Genomic DNA, 6,808 nt, shown 5'->3' with positions numbered 1-6,808 from the left:
TCCAAGTTGATCTCCTCCCACGCATGAATTCTCTCTGGTATCCTTCCACTTACTGCGAAGACGAGCCGTGGATGTATTGTCCTGAGCCCAGGGCTTGTCAGATACCATGACCCTCAACTAAATGTGGCAGAAACCCTGCCCTCTTCATTTAGGGCTGGAAGGTGTGAGAGATACTGGGAGCTCATCGAGGCTACGTCCTCCGCGGTCTCCTCAGGCTGGCCAGCACAAGAGGAGACCGCCAACTGGCCAGGAAAGGCGGTCACCGTTGTTGTTGTTGCCACCGTGGTCGGCCTTTCTTTCTTTCTTTCCTTTTTTCACACGATCACAGGGGAGAGCGCGGACGCAGTCCCCCACTGTCAGAAATTATGCAGTTGAGATTCCCACATTTGGGGAATTCACCAGGGTCAGCACAGCCCCAGTGCAATGGCTGAGCCTCACCCGGGGAGAACCACCTTGCTGATCATGGTATCTCCCCTGCCAGGTAAGTATGACTCGCTGAGCTTAGGAACAGACATGAGCTCCAGGGACACAGCCTTCTGACTGACAGGCAGGGAGGCCGACACAGCGCCTGATCTTTCCTACCTTGTGCCAATCTGCCGCGTGCGCAGCCCCCTTTGTTTCTCACAACGATGCCGGATGTCGGATATCCCAAGCCCGGGAAGCTCAGGCACATTGAAGGTTCAGGTCTTTCAGAGTGCATTCCAAAGCCTTTTGGGAAAGGCTCCGAGAGCAGTGCCGTCAGCGGACCTCCATCCTTATCTGGAGTGCAAACGGAGCCACAACTTGACGCCCAGCGGCAGCGCGGGCGGAAATCCAGCCCCGGCCTCATGTGCAGCACTCGAGAGTTGGCCTGAAGAGCACGGGATTTGCTCCTGACAAAAGGGGAGGAGCCCGCACTGTTCCTGGAAGGCCATTGCGGCCGCAGGCTGAGGAAAAGCTGCAGTGCAGGAGGAGAACCCTGGTCCGGCTTTGGGTGGAGCAGGTGAGCGAGTGCCTGGCGGAGGCTTGTTTTATTTCCGACGAGAAATGCGGGGCATTGCACCACTCCTGGAAACACTGCAATACCAGGTTGATGCGTGGAAAGGACGGAGCAAGCTCCCGTTCCATCTCCCTGTTCCAAAAAGCAATTTAATATATGGTTCCCGGATAGGGAACGTACCAGATATTAAACTGATAAGAACAGATACTACACTTGATCTTAGCCAAAAGGCCGAGAAGCGATGCCTGTCAGCCACCCGACGTGAGAGCCAGCACCCCCGGTACAGCCAATCCCGGCCGCGGCTGTGGGCAGGAACTGCAACATTTTGGGTGGTGACACAAAATGCAGTGCCATAAACACTACATCTGGCACACTGGTTGTCCCCACTGCTATCCAAAGCAAAGGCAATCGGTGCCTTCACCCTGCTATGCTAGTGGGGCGACTCAAAGTAAAACAAAGCGGTGTTCAAAGCCACAAGCCAGCGACTCATCCTGGAGTCGGGGTTTTCCAAGTTGATCTCCTCCCACGCATGAATTCTCTGGTATCATTCCCCTTACTGCGAAGACGAGCCGTGGATGTATTGTCCTGAGCTCAGGGCTTGTCAGATACCATGACCCTCAACTAAATGTGGCAGAAACCCTGCCCTCTTCATTTAGGGCTGGAAGGTGTGAGAGATACTGGGAGCTCATCGAGGCTACGTCCTCCGCGGTCTCCTCAGGCTGGCCAGCACAAGAGGAGACCGCCAACTGGCCGGGACAGGCAGTCACCGTTGTTGTTGTTGCCGCCGTGGTCGGCCTTTCTTTCTTTCTTTCCTTTTTTCACACGATCACAGGGGAGAGCGCGGACGCAGTCCCCCACTGTCAGAAATTATGCAGTTGAGATTCCCACATTTGGGGAATTCACCAGGGTCAGCACAGCCCCAGTGCAATGGCTGAGCCTCACCCGGGGAGAACCACCTTGCTGATCATGGCATCTCCCCTGCCAGGTAAGTATGACTCGCTGAGCTTAGGAACAGACATGAGCTCCAGGGACACAGCCTTCTGACTGACAGGCAGGGAGGCCGACACAGCGCCTGATCTTTCCTACCTTGTGCCAATCTGCCGCGTGCGCAGCCCCCTTTGTTTCTCACAACGATGCCGGATGTCGGATATCCCAAGCCCGGGAAGCTCAGGCACATTGAAGGTTCAGGTCTTTCAGAGTGCATTCCAAAGCCTTTTGGGAAAGGCTCCGAGAGCAGTGCCGTCAGCGGACCTCCATCCTTATCTGGAGTGCAAACGGAGCCACAACTTGACGCCCAGCGGCAGCGCGGGCGGAAATCCAGCCCCGGCCTCATGTGCAGCACTCGAGAGTTGGCCTGAAGAGCACGGGATTTGCTCCTGACAAAAGGGGAGGGGCCCGCACTGTTCCTGGAAGGCCATTGCGGCCGCAGGCTGAGGAAAAGCTGCAGTGCAGGAGGAGAACCCTGGTCCGGCTTTGGGTGGAGCAGGTGAGCGAGTGCCTGGCGGAGGCTTGTTTTATTTCCGACGAGAAATGCGGGGCATTGCACCACTCCTGGAAACACTGCAATACCAGGTTGATGCGTGGAAAGGACGGAGCAAGCTCCCGTTCCATCTCCCTGTTCCAAAAAGCAATTTAATATATGGTTCCCGGATAGGGAACGTACCAGATATTAAACTGATAAGAACAGATACTACACTTGATCTTAGCCAAAAGGCCGAGAAGCGATGCCTGTCAGCCACCCGACGTGAGAGCCAGCACCCCCGGTACAGCCAATCCCGGCCGCGGCTGTGGGCAGGAACTGCAACATTTTGGGTGGCGACACAAAATGCAGTGCCATAAACACTACATCTGGCGCACTGGTTGTCCCCACTGCTATCCAAAGCAAAGGCAATCGGTGCCTTCACCCTGCTATGCTAGTGGGGCGACTCAAAGTAAAACAAAGCGGTGTTCAAAGCCACAAGCCAGAGACTCATCCTGGAGTCGGGGTTTTCCAAGTTGATCTCCTCCCACGCATGAATTCTCTGGTATCATTCCACTTACTGCGAAGACGAGCCGTGGATGTATTGTCCTGAGCCCAGGGCTTGTCAGATACCATGACCCTCAACTAAATGTGGCAGAAACCCTGCCCTCTTCATTTAGGGCTGGAAGGTGTGAGAGATACTGGGAGCTCATCGAGGCTACGTCCTCCGCGGTCTCCTCAGGCTGGCCAGCACAAGAGGAGACCGCCAACTGGCCGGGACAGGCGGTCACCGTTGTTGTTGTTGCCGCCGTGGTCGGCCTTTCTTTCTTTCTTTCCTTTTTTCACACGATCACAGGGGAGAGCGCGGACGCAGTCCCCCACTGTCAGAAATTATGCAGTTGAGATTCCCACATTTGGGGAATTCACCAGGGTCAGCACAGCCCCAGTGCAATGGCTGAGCCTCACCCGGGGAGAACCACCTTGCTGATCATGGCATCTCCCCTGCCAGGTAAGTATGACTCGCTGAGCTTAGGAACAGACATGAGCTCCAGGGACACAGCCTTCTGACTGACAGGCAGGGAGGCCGACACAGCGCCTGATCTTTCCTACCTTGTGCCAATCTGCCGCGTGCGCAGCCCCCTTTGTTTCTCACAACGATGCCGGATGTCGGATATCCCAAGCCCGGGAAGCTCGACCGATGCCGTTTTCAAGGCTCACCTTGTCGCTCGGTGAACCAGCGTGGCCTCGAGCCGCATTAGAATTGCTAATGAACTCAAAATGATGCTAAAAGTAATGTTGTGAAAGTTTCGAATAACCTCAAAGTAATGCTGACAGTCATGTAGTAAGAGTTTCTATGAACTTCAAAATAATGCGACAATGATGTCGGAAGAATTGCTAATAATCTCAAAATAATGCGACAGTGATGTCGGAAGAAATGCTAATGAACTCAAAATGATGCTGACGGTAATTTTGGAAAAGTTGAAACTAACCTCAAATTGATAATACAGTGATGTCGTAAGAATTGCTAATAAACTCAAAATGATGCTAACAGTAATGTAGTGATAGTTGCTAATAAACTCAGTGATGCTTACAGTAATGTAGTAAGTGTTTCAAACAACCTCAAAGTGATGCTGACAGTCATGTAGTAAGAGTTGCTACTAACCTCAAAATAATGCAACAGTAATGTAGTAAGAATTGCTAATGAACTCAAAATGATGCTGACAGTAATCTAGTGAGAGCTGCTAATAACCTCAAAATGATTCTGACAGTAATGTAGTGAGAGCTGCTAATAACGTCAAAATAATGCAACAGTAAAGTAGAAAGAGTTGCTACGAACCTCAAAATAATGCGATAGTGATGTCGGAAGAATTGCTAATGATCTCAAAATGATGCGACAGTGATGTAGTAAGAATTGCTAATGAACTCAAAATGATGCTAACAGTAATGGAGTGAAAGTTTTGAATAACCTCAAAGTGATGCTGACAGTAATGTAGTAAAAGTTGCTACGAACCTCAAAATATTGCGACAGTGATGTCGGAAGAATTGCTCATGAACTCAAAATGATGTTAACAGTAATGTAGTGATAGTTGCTAATTAACTCAGTGATGCTTAAAGTAATTAGTCAGTGTTTTGAACAACCTCAAAGTGATGCTGACAGTCAGTTAGAAAGAGTTGCTTAAAATAATGCAACAGTAATGTAGTAAGAGTTGCTAACAACCTCAAAATAATGCGACAGTGATGTCAGAAGAATTGGTAATAACCTCAAAATGATGCTGAAAGTGATGTCGGAAGAATTGCTAATGAACTTAAAATGATGCTAACTGTAATGTAGTGATAGTTGCTAATCAACTCAGTGATGCTTACAGCAATGTAGTAAGTGTTTCGAATAACCTCAAAGTGATGCTGACAGTCATGTAGTAAGAGTTGCTACGAAACTCAAAATAATGCTACTGTGATGTCGTAAGAATTGCTAATAAACTCAAAATGATACTAACAGTAATGTAGTGAAAGTTTCGAATAACCTCAAAGTGATGCTGACAGTCATGTGGTTAGAGCTGCGAGTAACCTAAAAATGATGATGACAGTGATGTCGTAAGAATAGCTATTGAACTCAAAACGATGCTAACAGTCACGTGGTGATGGATGCTAATAAACTCAGTGATGCTGACAGTAATGTAGTAATAGTTGCTAATAACCTCAAAATGATGCGACAGTGATGTCGTAAGAATTGCTAATGAACTCAAAATGATGCGACAGTGATGTTGTAAGAATTGCTAATGAACTCAAAATGATGCTGACGGTAATCTAGTAAGAGTTGCTAAAAAACTCAAAATATTGCGAAAGTGATGTCGTAAGAATTGCTAATAAACTCAAAATAATACTGACATTATTGTAGTAATAGTTGCTACGAACCTCAAAATGATGCTACCGTGATGTTCTAAGGATTGCTAACAAACTGAAAGTGATGCTGACAGTAATGTAGTGAAAGTTTCGAATAACCTCAAAGTGATGCTGACAGTCTTGTAGTAATATTTGCTACGAACCTCAAAACGATGCTACAGTGATGTAATTAAAGTTACTAATGATCTCAAAATGATGCTGAGAGTGATGTCGTAAGATTTGCGAATAACCTCAAAAAATGCTACAGTGATGTAGGAAGAGTTGCTAACGACCTCAAAAACAATGCTACAGGGATGTAGGAAGAGTTGCTAATAACCTCAAAATAATGCGACAGAGATGTCGTAAGAATTGCTAATGAAATCAAAATAATGCTAACAGTAATGCAGTGAAAGATTCGAATAACCTCAATGATAATAATGAACTCAAAATGATGCTGACAGTGATGTAATGAGGGTATCTACTAATTTCAAAAAGATGCGAAAGTGATGTCATGAGAGTTGCTTCTAACCTAATAAATGATGCGAAAGTGATGTGGTGAGAGTTGCTACTATCCTCAAAATGATGCTACAGTGATGTAGTGAGAGTTTCGATGAACCTCAAAATGATGCTCCAGTGATGTAGTGAGAGTTGCTAAAAACCTCAAAATGATGCTGACAGTGATGTAATGAGAGTTGCTACTAACCTAAGAAATGATGCCACAGTGATGTGGTGAGAGTTGCGACTAATCTCAAAATGATGCTAAAGTGATGCAGTAAGAGTTGCTTAAAACCTTAAAATGATGCTGACAGTCATGTAGTGAGAGTTGCTTAAAATCTCAAAATGATGCGACAGTGATGTGGTGAGAGTTGCTACTATCCTTCAAATGATGCTACAATGATGTAGTGAGAGTTGCTTAAAATCTCAAAATGATGTGACAGTGATGTGGTAATAGTTTCAAAAAACTCAAAATGATGCTCCAGTGATGTAGTCAGAGTTGCTACGAACCTCAAAATGATGCTGACAGTCATGAAGTGAGATTTGCTACTATCCTCAAAATGATGCTACAGTGATGTGGTGAGAATTGCTAAAAATCTCATAATGATGCGAAAGTGATGTGATGAGAGTTGCTCAAAACCTCAAATGATGCTGTCAGTAATGTAGTGAGAGTTGCTACGAACCTCAAAATGATGCTCCAGTGATGTAGTGAGAGTTGCTACGAACCTCAAAATGATGCTACAGTAATGTAGTAGGAGTTACTACGAACCTCAAAATGATGCTGAAGTGATGGGGGGAGAGTTTCTAAAATCCTCAAAATGATGCTACAGGATGTAGTGAGAGTTGCCACGAACCTCAAAATGATGCTACAGTAATGTAGTGAGAGTTGCTACGAAGCTCAAAATGATGCAACAGTAATGTGGTGAGAGTTGCTTAAAACCTCAAAATGATGCTACAGTGATGTAGTGAGAGTTGCTACGGACCTGAAAATGATG

General features: G+C 46.8%; 5 non-coding genes across 5 annotated transcripts; all 5 read right to left on the bottom strand.

Moving 5' to 3' along the window:
• Positions 1 to 325: 325 nt before the first annotated feature.
• LOC147271070 (U1 spliceosomal RNA) lies at positions 326 to 489 on the bottom strand. Its single transcript, XR_015116478.1, has one exon. It is a non-coding gene; the product is annotated as a U1 spliceosomal RNA (small nuclear RNA).
• Positions 490 to 1,031: 542 nt separating this feature from the next.
• Positions 1,032 to 1,222, bottom strand: LOC147271069 (U2 spliceosomal RNA). The gene has a single exon (XR_015117123.1). It is a non-coding gene; the product is annotated as a U2 spliceosomal RNA (small nuclear RNA).
• A 586-nt stretch (positions 1,223 to 1,808) lies between these two features.
• On the bottom strand, positions 1,809 to 1,972 carry LOC147271068 (U1 spliceosomal RNA). The gene has a single exon (XR_015116792.1). It is a non-coding gene; the product is annotated as a U1 spliceosomal RNA (small nuclear RNA).
• A 542-nt stretch (positions 1,973 to 2,514) lies between these two features.
• Positions 2,515 to 2,705, bottom strand: LOC147271067 (U2 spliceosomal RNA). Its single transcript, XR_015117121.1, has one exon. It is a non-coding gene; the product is annotated as a U2 spliceosomal RNA (small nuclear RNA).
• A 586-nt stretch (positions 2,706 to 3,291) lies between these two features.
• LOC147271066 (U1 spliceosomal RNA) lies at positions 3,292 to 3,455 on the bottom strand. Its single transcript, XR_015116789.1, has one exon. It is a non-coding gene; the product is annotated as a U1 spliceosomal RNA (small nuclear RNA).
• Positions 3,456 to 6,808: the final 3,353 nt, after the last annotated feature.

This window comes from Aulostomus chinensis, chromosome 1 (genome assembly GCF_037954235.1).
Source record: "Aulostomus chinensis isolate RoL2024-O1b breed Wild chromosome 1, RoL_Achi_v1.0, whole genome shotgun sequence".
Classification (NCBI taxonomy): domain Eukaryota; kingdom Metazoa; phylum Chordata; class Actinopteri; order Syngnathiformes; family Aulostomidae; genus Aulostomus; species Aulostomus chinensis.
Note: the sequence above shows the minus strand (reverse complement) of the source record. Positions and strands in the feature narration are given on the sequence as shown.